This window comes from Phyllobates terribilis, unplaced genomic scaffold (genome assembly GCF_046119375.1).
Source record: "Phyllobates terribilis strain yellow unplaced genomic scaffold, ASM4611937v1 Scaffold_3__8_contigs__length_932513732, whole genome shotgun sequence".
NCBI classification, from domain to species: Eukaryota; Metazoa; Chordata; class Amphibia; order Anura; family Dendrobatidae; genus Phyllobates; species Phyllobates terribilis.
In genome coordinates, this window is record NW_027362763.1 from 916,344,460 (window position 1) to 916,358,484 (window position 14,025).

A 14,025-nucleotide genomic window follows, 5' to 3' on the forward strand; every position below is an offset into this window, starting at 1 on the left:
TAACTGTGGTTTTGTTGTTCCACGGTAAAAAATCTCTATTATCCTGCTTTTGGCATTTTTTGGCGTAAAAAAAAAACTAATAGCATCTCCCTGATTTTTCAGACACAAATATATCTGTTGAAAACAGTCTGGTGTAGGCCAGAGAAACAGAAGTGTGGTTTTGCAGTTCCACGGTTCAAACCTCTGTATTATCCACTTTTGGGCCATTTGTATCTAAAAAAAAACAGTTTGAGTGTGTTGTTCACTGTTCAGCAGCAAATATATATATTTAAAAAAGTCTGGTATATACCAGTAAATTATAACTGTGGTTTTGCCATTCCACGGTAAAAAATCTCTATTATCCTGCTTTTGGCATTTTTTCCGTAAAGAAAAACAGTAATAGTTTCTCCCTGATTGTTCAGATTGTTTAAAAGAGTCAGGTGTCGGGCAGAGAAATAGAACTGTGGTTTTCCTCTTCCACAGTTCTAATCTACTTTTTACTACCCTTTTTCCATTGATAGTGCGAGTGTAAGCTATTTTACTTCCTTTACAATGGGCAAGGCGCGTGGTAAGGGACGTGGAACTGGACGTTCTGGTGATGGTGCGTGCAGAGGACGGGGCTGTGGTCAAGGTGAAAATCTGCCACAACCAATAGCCACATCTTCTCGCTCCCACTTCTTGACCGAATTACTAGGGAAGCACAGAACAACACCAGTATTGCGAACTGATCAGTGTGAACAGGTTATTAATTGGATAGCAGATAATACTTCCAGTTACCTGGGCACCACCACCTCCGGTCTGTCTTCCACACGGTCAAATCTTATTAGCCGTGAGTCTCGACCGCATACTCCTCCTCACCCTGATGCTCCTTCCTCCCACCATGCCGAATGTCGTCAGACAGCAATTGATCCCACAGTTGGACACTCTGAAGAGCTGTTCACTGGTCCATTTCCAGATTTGTTCCCCTCGCCTCCTCCACTTGAAGTGGTGGAAGAAGAGATCCCATGTAGTGATGCTCAAATATTTGAACAGCCACGGCCACAGGAAGTCGACGCTGGCAATTTGACACAAGAGGTGGACAATGACGAGACACAATTGCCAGGAAGTGAGGAGGAGGATCGTGGTGCGCAAGTGGAAGAGGAGGAGGTGGTGGATGATCTAGTAACTGACCCAATGTGGAAGGAGGACATGCAGAGTGAGGCCAGCAGCACACAGGGTGAGGGAGGCAGAGTACCCCACCAGGCAGGAAGAAGCAGTGTGGTGGCCGCACACAGAAGGCAGTTCCCAGTAACACCAACACGAGGGACGTTGCCAGTACAACCTGTAGGTCTTGCAGAGTCTGGAATTTTTTTAAAGACTCTGCTGATAACCCCAAAAAGGCCATTTGTACCACCTGCCATGCCAGCATCAGCAGGGGTGAAAAAACTACCAGCCTGACCACCAGCATGATCAGGCACATGGCAGCAAAGCACCTGACTTTGTGGGGCGAACCCCAGGGTCCACAACCAGTGTCAGCGGGTGTCACCACTGCTTCTTCCGCTGCTGTGCATGCAATAGAACCCCCTGTTGTGTGTGCAAGGCAATCCCCTGTCCATACTGCATGCAAAGATGCCCCCTCCTCTCAGTCTTCACTTGTTATGGCAGTTTCTCAAGAAACAGATCAACGTCCACGTCCACGTCCACATCCCACCGCAGTGTTGAATTGTACATATCCCAGACCTTTGAATGAAAGCAGAAATTCGCAGCTAACGCCCCACAGGCCACAGTCCTAAATTCGCACATTTCACGACTGCTTGCGTTGGAAATGCTGCCTTTTAGGCTGGTGGAGACGGAATCCTTCCACAACCTTATGGCGGTGGCCGTCCCTCGGTACTTGGTCCCTAGCCACTATTTTGCCCGGTGTGCATCCCCGCACTACACAAGCACGTGTCCCAAAACATCTGCCGTGCCATCAACAACGCAGTTACTGGGAGAGTCCACCTGACAACACACATGTGGACAAGTGCTTGTGGCCAGGGATGGTACAGCTCCCTGACGGCACACTGGGTAAACATAGTGGAAGCCGGGACCCAGTCGGACCTTGGGACGGAACACATCCTCCCCACACCGAGGATTGCGGGCCCTATGTCAGTCAGAGTTGCCCCCACAGTGGACAGCTCCTACGCATCATCCTCCTCCTCCTCATGCTCAGCCTCCATCTCAGATATCACCACCTCAGTTACAAGCTGGAAGCACTGCAGTACTGCCTCCACCAAGCGGCAACAGGCTGTGCTGAAACTCATAAGCTTAGGTGAGAAACCTCACACTGCTTGTGAGTTGTGGACAGCTGTGAAAGAGCAGGCAGATCTGTGGCTGAGACCGCTGAACCTACATCCAGGCATGGTCGTGTGTGACAATGGCTGTAACCTGGTGGTGGCTCTGAGGCGAGGCGAGATCACTCACGTACCATGCCTGGCTCATGTGCTTAACCTCGTGGTTCAGCGGTTTCTTAAATCGTACCCAGAGTTGCCAGATCTGCTTGTCAAAGTACGCCGCCTGGCTGCTCATTTTCGCAAGTCGGCTTCAGCGTCCGCCTCCCTTGCTGTGTTGCAGCAGTGTTTGCAGCTTCCGTCACACCGACTGGTGTGTGATGTCCCCACACGTTGGAACTCTACCCTCCACATGATGCAAAGGATTAGTGAGAAGAATAGAGCAGTTGTGGAGTACCAGCTGCAACAAGGCCATCGATATTCAGGTCAGACTCCACACATAAGACCTCAGGAGTGGACCTGGATGTCTGACATATGTACCATCTTGACAAACTTTGAGGAGCCACCAAGATGGTGAGTGGTGATGACACCATCATTAGTGTCAGCATTCTACTTGTCTGTCTTTTGCAACGCTCTCTGCAGAGAATTAAAGAGGAGGCATTGCAGCCAGAGTATGATGAGATGGATCAAGAAGCCGTAGTGGTCGATTACACACAGCCCAGCCTCATCTCATCCCAACGTGCATTGGTGGACAATGAGGGAGAGGAGGAGGAGGAGGAAGAACAGGAGCTTGTATCATGCGCAGTAGACGGTAGTACCTGTACAACTGTCATACCGTCGGTTCAGCGTGGGTGGCCTGAGGACAGGGGGGAGGAGGAGGAGAGCATGGTCAGTCGTCATCTTGGTGAGGACACGGAAGTCTTGCCCGTTACCAGTCTGGCACGCATGGCTGACTTTATGTTACGCTGCCTTAACCGTGACCCTCGCGTTGTCAAAATGTTGGGTGACAGTCATTACTGGTTGGTGACACTTTTAGACCCCTGCTACAAGGAGAACTTTCACTCTCTTATTCTTGAGGTGGAGAGGTCTACAAAAATGGGGCAGTACCAGAAGGCCCTTGCTGCAGAACTGTTAAAAAAAATTCCCATCTGAACACGCTAGCGGCAGAGGTCACAGTCCGTTGCCCAACCAAAGCGTACATGAGAGAGAGACGCAACTCCAATCCAGCAGAGGCAGGGGAACACTGTCAACGTTCTGGGACAGTTTTCTCAGACCCTCCCTTCGGATAGACCCTGAGGCGTGGGGTACTCTCACATGGAGTGGAAAGTTTCAAAAGATGGTGAGGGAGTACCTTGCGTCCTCCGTGATTCCTCTGTGCCTTTTAATTATTGGGTATCCAAGCTGGACACTTGGAATGAACTTGCTCTGTACACCTTGGAGGTCCTGGCCTGCCCTGCTGCTAGTGTGTTATCGGAGCGTGTTTCTAGTGCCGCTGGGGGAATTATAACTGAGAAGCGCACTCGCCTGTCAACTGACAATGCTGACAAGCTGACCCTTATCAAAATGAACAAGGGCTGGATTGGGCCAGACTTCTCATCACCACCAAATGACAACAGAGTAACATAAAGTCAAATCCACTGTGTTATTTCGGGAGGTGTATTCACATGCACCGCTTCACACCCACACATGGGTATAAGCTTCCTCATTTCGGCTGTTTTATGTTCTTCTCCTTATCCTCAGCCTCCACCACCACTATACCACCAGGGTGACGGTGGTCCATGTTGCCATTATTGAAAGTTCCTCCGTCCTTATTTTTGTCAGCTTTTGCTTGGAAGGCATAAGCAAAGACTGTGGGAGACCCACTCCCCAATGATGGGAATAATGTTTCTAATATGCTGTACTGCATGGCTCTTGTAAGGGGCATTGCAAGTTCCTCCATCCTAATTTTTGGCAGCTTTTGCTTGGAAGGCATAAGCAAAGACTATGGGAGACCCACTCCCCAATAATGGGAATAATATTTGTAATATGCTGTACTGCATGGCTCTTGTAAGGGGCATTGCAAGTTCCTCCGTCCTAAGTTTTGGCAGCTTTTGCTTGGAAGGCATAAGCAAAGACTATGGGAGACCCACTCCCCATTAATGGGAATAATGTTTGTAATATGCTGTACCGCATGGCTCTTGTAAAGGGCATTGCAAGTTCCTCCGCATTAATTTTTGGCAGCTTTTGCTTGGAAGGCATAAGCAAAGACTATGGGAGACCCACTCCCCAATAAATTGGAATAATGTTTTTAAGATGCTGTACTGTATGGCTCTTGTAAGGGGCATTAAAACCGTCTTATTAAGCTACTGGGACCTCCATGTCTATTCCAAGGGGCATTCAAACTGTCTTGTTAAGCTACTGTGACCTCCACGTCTCTTCCGAGGGGCATTAAAACCGTCTTGTTAAGCTACTGCGACCTCCACCACTTTTACAAGGGGCATTAAAACCGTCTTGTTAAGCTACTGTGACCTCCACGTCTCTTCCAAGGGGCATTAAAACTGTCTTGTTAAGCTACTGCGACCTCCACCACTTTTCCAAGGGGCATTAAAACCATCTTGTTAAGCTACTGGGACCTCCACGTCTCTTCCTAGGGGCATTAAAAGCGTCTTGTTAAACCACTCTGAACTCCACAGCTCTTCCAAGTGGCATTGAAATGCTGTTTTTAATTACCTCTAACCTCCACGACTCTTCGAACGGGCATTGCATTTCCTCCTAATTTTTGGCAGCTTTTGCTTGGAAGGCATAAGCAAAGACTATGGGAGACCCACTGCTCAATAATGGGAATAATGTTTGTAATATGCTGTACTGCATGGCTCTTGTAAAGGGCATTGCAAGTTCCTCCGTCCTAATTTTTGGCAGCTTTTGCTTGGAAGGCATAAGCAAAGACTATGGGAGACCCACTCCCCAATAATGGGAATAATGTTTTTAAGATGCTGTACTGTATGGCTCTTATAAGGGGCATTAAAACCGTCTTGTTAAGCTATGGGGACCTCCACGTCTCTTCCAAGGGGCATTCAAACAGTCTTGTTAATCTACTGTGACCTCCACGTCTCTTCCGAGGGGCATTAAAACCGTCTTGTTAAGCTACTGTGACCTCCACCACTTTTCCAAGGGGCATAAAAACCGTCTTGTTAAGCTACTGCGACCTCCACCACTTTTCCAAGAGGCATTAAAACCATCTTTTTAAGCTACTGTGACCTCCACGTCTCTTCCAAGGGGCATTAAAACCGTCTTGTTAAGCTACTGCGACCTCCACCACTGTTCCAAGGGGCATTAAAACCATCTTGTTAAGCTACTGGGACCTCCACGTCTCTTCCGAAGGGCATTAAAAGCGTCTTGTTAAACCACTCTGAACTCCACAGCTCTTCCAAGGGGCATTGAAATGTTTTTTAATTACCTCTAACCTCCAAGACTCTTCGAACGGGCATTGCATTCCCTCCTAATTTTTGGCAGTTTTTGCTTGGAAGGTATAAGCAAAGACTATGGGAGACCCTCTCCCCAATAATTGAAATAATGTTTGTAATATACTGTACTGCATGGCTCTTTTAAGGGGCATTGCAAGTTCCTCCGTCCTAATTTTTGTCAGCTTTTGCTTGGAAGGCATAAGCAAAGACTATGGGAGACCCACTCCCTAATAATGGGAATAATTTTTGTAATATGCTGTACTGCATGGTTCTTGTAAGGGGCATTGCAAGTTCCTCCGTCCTAATTTTTGTCAGCTTTTGCTTGGAAGGCATAAGCAGAGATTATGGGAGACCCACTCCCCAATAATGGGAATAATGTTTGCAATATGCTGTACTGCATGTCTCTTGTAAGGGCATTGCAAGTTCCTCCGTCCTAATTTTTGGCAGCTTTTGCTTGGAAGGCATAAGCAAAGACTATGGGAGACCCACTCCCCAATAATGGGAATAATGTTTCTAATATGCTGTACTGCATGGCTCTTGTAAAGGGCATTGCAAGTTCCTCCGTCCTAATTTTTGGCAGCCTTTTCTTGGAAGGCATAAGCAAAGACTATGGGAGACCCACTCCCCAATAATGGGAATAATGTTTATAATATGCTGTACTGCATGGCTCTTGTAAGGGGCATTGCAAGTTCCTCCATCCTAATTTTTGGCAGCTTTTGCTTGGAAGGCATAAGCAAAGACTATGGGAGACCCACTCCCCAATAATTGGAATAATGTTTGTAATATGCTGTACTGCATGGCTCTTTTAAGGGGTATTGCAAGTTCCTCCGTCCTAATTTTTGTCAGCTTTTGCTTGGAAGGCATAAGCAAAGACTATGGGAGACCCACTCCCTAATAATGGGAATAATTTTTGTAATATGCTGTACTGCATGGTTCTTGTAAGGGGCATTGCAAGTTCCTCCGTCCTAATTTTTGTCAGCTTTTGCTTGGAAGGCATAAGCAGAGATTATGGGAGACCCACTCCCCAATAATGGGAATAATGTTTGCAATATGCTGTACTGCATGTCTCTTGTAAGGGCATTGCAAGTTCCTCCGTCCTAATTTTTGGCAGCTTTTGCTTGGAAGGCATAAGCAAAGACTATGGGAGACCCACTCCCCAATAATGGGAATAATGTTTGTAATATGCTGTACTGCATGGCTCTTGTAAAGGGCATTGCAAGTTCCTCCGTCCTAATTTTTGGCAGCCTTTTCTTGGAAGGCATAAGCAAAGACTATGGGAGACCCATTCCCCAATAATGGGAATAATGTTTATAATATGCTGTACTGCATGGCTCTTGTAAGGGGCATTGCAAGTTCCTCCATCCTAATTTTTGGCAGCTTTTGCTTGGAAGGCATAAGCAAAGACTATGGGAGACCCACTCCCCAATAATTGGAATAATGTTTGTAATATGCTGTACTGCATGGCTCTTTTAAGGGGTATTGCAAGTTCCTCCGTCCTAATTTTTGTCAGCTTTTGCTTGGAAGGCATAAGCAAAGATTATGGGAGACCCACTCCCCAATAATGGGAATAATGTTTGTAATATGCTGTACTGCATGGCTCTTGTAAGGGGCATTGCAAGTTCCTCCGTCCTAATTTTTGGCAGCTTTTTCTTGGAAGTCATAAGCAAAGACTATGGGAGACCCACTACCCAATAATGGGAATAATGTTTGTAATATGCTGTACTGCATGGCTCTTGTAAGGGGCATTGCAAGTTCCTCCATCCTAATTTTTGGCAGCTTTTGCTTGGAAGGCATAAGCAAAGACTATGGGAGACCCACTCCCCAATAATGGGAATAATGTTTGTAATATGCTGTACTGCATGTCTCTTGTAAGGGCATTGCAAGTTCCTCCGTCCTAATTTTTGGCAGCTTTTGCTTGGAAGGTATAAGCAAAGACTATGGGAGACCCACTCCCCAATAATGGGAATAATGTTTGTAATATGCTGTACTGCATGGCTCTTGTAAAGGGCATTGCAAGTTCCTCCGTCCTAATTTTTGGCAGCTTTTTCTTGGAAGGCATAAGCAAAGACTATGGGAGACCCACTCCCCAATAATGGGAATAATATTTGTAATATGCTGTACTGCATGTCTCTTGTAAGGGCATTGCAAGTTCCTCCGTCCTAATTTTTGGCAGCTTTTGCTTGGAAGGTATAAGCAAAGACTATGGGAGACCCACTCCCCAATAATGGGAATAATGTTTGTAATATGCTGTACTGCATGGCTCTTGTAAGGGCATTGCAAGTTCCTCCATCCTAATTTTTGGCAGCTTTTGCTTGGAAGGCATAAGCAAAGACTATGGGAGACCCACTCCCCAATAATGGGAATAATGTTTGTAATATGCTGTACTGCATGGCTCTTGTAAAGGGCATTGCAAGTTCCTCTGTCCTAATTTTTGGCAGCTTTTGCTTGGAAGGCATAAGCAAAGACTATGGGAGACCCACTCCCCAATAAATTGGAATAATGTTTTTAAGATGCTGTACTGTATGGCTCTTGTAAGGGGCATTAAAACCGTCTTATTAAGCTACTGGGACCTCCATGTCTATTCCAAGGGGCATTCAAACTGTCTTGTTAAGCTACTGTGACCTCCACGTCTCTTCCGAGGGGCATTAAAACCGTCTTGTTAAGCTACTGCGACCTCCACCACTTTTACAAGGGGCATTAAAACCGTCTTGTTAAGCTACTGTGACCTCCACGTCTCTTCCAAGGGGCATTAAAACTGTCTTGTTAAGCTACTGCGACCTCCACCACTTTTCCAAGGGGCATTAAAACCATCTTGTTAAGCTACTGGGACCTCCACGTCTCTTCCTAGGGGCATTAAAAGCGTCTTGTTAAACCACTCTGAACTCCACAGCTCTTCCAAGTGGCATTGAAATGCTGTTTTTAATTACCTCTAACCTCCACGACTCTTCGAACGGGCATTGCATTTCCTCCTAATTTTTGGCAGCTTTTGCTTGGAAGGCATAAGCAAAGACTATGGGAGACCCACTGCTCAATAATGGGAATAATGTTTGTAATATGCTTTACTGCATGGCTCTTGTAAAGGGCATTGCAAGTTCCTCCGTCCTAATTTTTGGCAGCTTTTGCTTGGAAGGCATAAGCAAAGACTATGGGAGACCCACTCCCCAATAATGGGAATAATGTTTTTAAGATGCTGTACTGTATGGCTCTTATAAGGGGCATTAAAACCGTCTTGTTAAGCTATGGGGACCTCCACGTCTCTTCCAAGGGGCATTCAAACAGTCTTGTTAATCTACTGTGACCTCCACGTCTCTTCCGAGGGGCATTAAAACCGTCTTGTTAAGCTACTGTGACCTCCACCACTTTTCCAAGGGGCATAAAAACCGTCTTGTTAAGCTACTGCGACCTCCACCACTTTTCCAAGAGGCATTAAAACCGTCTTTTTAAGCTACTGTGACCTCCACGTCTCTTCCAAGGGGCATTAAAACTGTCTTGTTAAGCTACTGCGACCTCCACCACTGTTCCAAGGGGCATTAAAACCATCTTGTTAAGCTACTGGGACCTCCACGTCTCTTCCGAAGGGCATTAAAAGCGTCTTGTTAAACCACTCTGAACTCCACAGCTCTTCCAAGGGGCATTGAAATGTTTTTAATTACCTCTAACCTCCAAGACTCTTCGAACGGGCATTGCATTCCCTCCTAATTTTTGGCAGCTTTTGCTTGGAAGGCATAAGCAAAGACTATGGGAGACCCTCTCCCCAATAATTGAAATAATGTTTGTAATATACTGTACTGCATGGCTCTTTTAAGGGGCATGGCAAGTTCCTCCGTCCTAATTTTTGTCAGCTTTTGCTTGGAAGGCATAAGCAAAGACTATGGGAGACCCACTCCCTAATAATGGGAATAATTTTTGTAATATGCTTTACTGCATGGTTCTTGTAAGGGGCATTGCAAGTTCCTCCGTCCTAATTTTTGTCAGCTTTTGCTTGGAAGGCATAAGCAAAGACTATGGGAGACCCACTCCCCAATAATGGGAATAATGTTTATAATATGCTGTACTGCATGGCTCTTGTAAGGGGCAGTGCAAGTTCCTCCATCCTAATTTTTGTCAGCTTTTGCTTGGAAGGCATAAGCAAAGACTATGGGAGACCCACTCCCCAATAATGGGAATAATGTTTGTAATATGCTGTACTGCATGGCTCTTGTAAGGGGCATTGCAAGTTCCTCCGTCCTAATTTTTGGCAGCTTTTTCTTGGAAGTCATAAGCAAAGACTATGGGAGACCCACTACCTAATAATGGGAATAATGTTTGTAATATGCTGTACTGCATGGCTCTTGTAAGGGGCATTGCAAGTTCCTCCATCCTAATTTTTGGCAGCTTTTGCTTGGAAGGCATAAGCAAAGACTATGGGAGACCCACTCCCCAATAATGGGAATAATGTTTGTAATATGCTGTACTGCATGTCTCTTGTAAGGGCATTGCAAGTTCCTCCGTCCTAATTTTTGGCAGCTTTTGCTTGGAAGGTATAAGCAAAGACTATGGGAGACCCACTCCCCAATAATGGGAATAATGTTTGTAATATGCTGTACTGCACGGCTCTTGTAAAGGGCATTGCAAGTTCCTCCGTCCTAATTTTTGGCAGCTTTTTCTTGGAAGGCATAAGCAAAGACTATGGGAGACCCACTCCCCAATAATGGGAATAATATTTGTAATATGCTGTACTGCATGTCTCTTGTAAGGGCATTGCAAGTTCCTCCGTCCTAATTTTTGGCAGCTTTTGCTTGGAAGGTATAAGCAAAGACTATGGGAGACCCACTCCCCAATAATGGGAATAATGTTTGTAATATGCTGTACTGCATGGCTCTTGTAAAGGGCATTGCAAGTTCCTCCGTCCTAATTTTTGGCAGCTTTTTCTTGGAAGGCATAAGCAAAGACTATGGGAGACCCACTCCCCAATAATGGGAATAATGTTTGTAATATGCTGTACTGCATGGCTCTTGTAAGGGGCATTGCAAGTTCCTCTGTCCTAATTTTTGGCAGCTTTTGCTTGGAAGGCATAAGCAAAGACTATGGGAGACCCACTCCCCAATAATGGGAATAATGTTTGTAATATGCTGTACTGCATGGCTCTTGTAAGGGCATTGCAAGTTCCTCCGTCCTAATTTTTGGCAGCTTTTGCTTGGAAGGCATAAGCAAAGACTATGGGAGACCCACTCCCCAATAATGGGAATAATGTTTGTAATATGCTGTACTGCATGGCTCTTGTAAAGGGCATTGCAAGTTCCTCTGTCCTAATTTTTGGCAGCTTTTGCTTGGAAGGCATAAGCAAAGACTATGGGAGACCCACTCCCCAATAATGGGAATAATGTTTTTAAAATGCTGTACTGTATGGCTCTTGTAAGGGGCATGAAAACCGTCTTGTTAAGCTACTGCGACCTCCACGTCTCTTCCATGGGGCATTCAAACCGTCTTGTTAAGCTACTGTGACCTCCACGTCTCTTCCGAGGGGCATTAAAACCATCTTGCTAAGCTACTGTGACCTCCACCACTTTTCCAAGGGGCATTAAAACCGTCTTGTTAAGCTACTGCGACCTCCACCACTTTTCCAAGGGGCATTAAATCCGTCTTGTTAAGCTACTGTGACCTCCACGTCTCTCCGAGGGGTATTAAAACCGTCTTGTTAAGCTACTGGGACCTCCATGTCTCTTCCAAGGGGCATTCAAACCATCTTGTTAAGCTACTGTGACCTCCACGTCTCTTCCGAGGGGCATTAAAACCGTCTTGCATTTCCTCCTAATTTTAGTCAGCTTTTTCTTTTCAATGCAAAGGTGAAAACTAAGGGAGACCCACTCCCCAATAATGGTTAGAAGTAGTGTTGAGCGATACCTTCCGATATCAGGAAATATCGTATCGGATTGGATCGGACCGATACCCAAAAAGTATCGGATATCGCCGATTCCGATACCGGAAATCAATGCAAGTCAATGGGACACAAATATCAGAATGAAAATAAACCCTTTCTTTCCTTGTAGGTTAATTCTACATGAAGGAAAACAACTAACAATAATGTAGAATGTATTACGCGAAAAGCCGGCAATTCATCAGCGGCATACACCGGTACCCGACAATTTACAACAGAAAGAATAGAGCTTCACACATAGATTAGATAGATAGAAACATGTCAGTCACATATATATGAAGTACAATGACAGTGTTGCTTACTGTACTTGTCATTTAGTGTAAAGGATTTATTTAAAAAAATAATAGTGTTTTCATGCACTGTCTCTTTAAAAAAGCCGGCCGGCAATTCAGCAGCGGTACCCGACAATTTATAACAGACAGAATAGAGCTTCACACATAGATTAGATAGATAGAAACATGTCAGTCACATATATATGAAGTACAGTGACAGTGTTGCTTACTGTACTTGTCATTTAGTGTAAAGGATTTATTTAAAAAAATAATAGTGTTTTCATGCACCGTCTCTTTAAAAAAGCCGGCCGGCAATTCAGCATCTGTACCCGACAATTTAGAATAGAAGGAATAGAGAATCATACATAGATTAGATAGATAGAAACATGTCAGTCACATATATAAGAAGTACAGTGACAGTGTTGATTACTGTACTTGTCATTTAGTGTTAAAATAAAGGATTTATTTAAAAAAAAATTGGCGTGGGGTTCCCCTTAATTTTAGGCTCTAGCGGAGGTTAAGCAGACGGCTGGGGCAGATGTTTGAAGCCTGGGAAGGGGGTAGTACCCACAGAGCTTCCCAGGCTACTAATATCAGCCCCCAGCTGAATACCTAGCCTTTACTAGCTATTAAAATGGGGGACCCCCCCAAAAAATGACGTGGGGTCCCCCCTAATTTAAAAGCTAGCAAAGGCTAGGCAGACAGCTGGGGGCTGATATTAATAGCCCAGGAAGGGTGCCATGAATATTGGCCCCCTCCCAGGCTAGAAACACCAGCCGTCAGCCGCCCCAGAAATGGCGCATCCATGGGATGCGCCAATTCTGGCACTTAGCCTCGCTCTTCCCACTGCCCTGTAGCGGTGGCAGTGGGGTAATAGGGCTGGGGTTGATGTCAGCTTATAATGCCAGCTGACATCAAGCCCAGGTTAGTAATGGAGAGGCGTCTATAAGACACCCCCATTACTAACCCTATAGTCAAAGTTAAAAAAAAAACACAAACGCCCAGAATAAAGTCCTTTAATTGAAATAAACACACAATTCTTTATTGTTCTAAATTAAACCATACTTACCATCACGCCCATTCCAGCTGAAGCCAACGATCTCCTGCAATAAAAGTAAAATAATAAAGCAACATCATCCTTACCTTTCCATGGTTCCCAGGACAGCTCCAGCTCTGCTACATCGAGATGACAGGCTGGACCGCAGGAGAAAGCTGCCATCCAGCCTGTCATCCCACAGACACTGAGAAGCGCAGGCATGCTTGCGCTCCTCAGTGTCTCTCTGTGACGGCATCCAGATGAGCCGAGTTCATGTCCAATGATCTCAGCTCACCTCATGCACGTCACTGACAGCGTGGGAGAATTCTCCTGCACTCAGCGCTTCAGCGTGAGAATTCTCCCACGCTGTCAGTGACGTGCATGAGGTGAGCTGAGATCATTGAACATGACCTCACCTCATTCACGTCACTGACAGCGTGGGAAAATTCTCACGCTGAAGCGCTGAGTGCAGGAGAATTTTCCCACGCTGTCAGTGACGTGCATGAGGTGAGCCGAGTTCATTGGACATGACCTCGGCTCATCTTTATGCAGTCACAGCGAGACACTGAGGAGCGCAAGCATGCTTGCGCTTCTCAGTGTCTGCGGGATGACAGGCTGGATGGCAGCTTTCTGCTGCGGTCCAGCCTGTCATCTCGATGTAGCAGAGCTGAAGCTGTCCTGGGAACCATGGAAAGGTAAGGATGAGGTTGCTTTATTATTTTTCTTTTATTACAGGAGATCGTTGGCTTCAGCTGGAATAGGCGTGATGGTGAGTATGGTTTTATTTAGAACAATAAAGAATTGTGTGTTTATTTCAATTAAAGGACTTTATTCTGGGTGTTTGTGTTTTTTTTAAATACTTTACTAGAAATTCATGGCGGTCATGTCTAATATTGGCGTGACCCCATGAATTTCGGGCTTAGGGCCAGCTGATAATACCAAGCTGGCCCTAACCCCTTTATTACCCAGTGAGCCACCGCACCAGGGCCCTGGATGAGTTGGGTACAGCGCCAGAAGATGGCGCTTCTATGAACGCGCCATTTTCCGGGGTGGCTGCGGACTGCAATTTGCAGCAGGGGGGGGGCCCAGAAAGCTTGAGCCTCCCTGCGCTGCGGATTCCAGCCCCTAG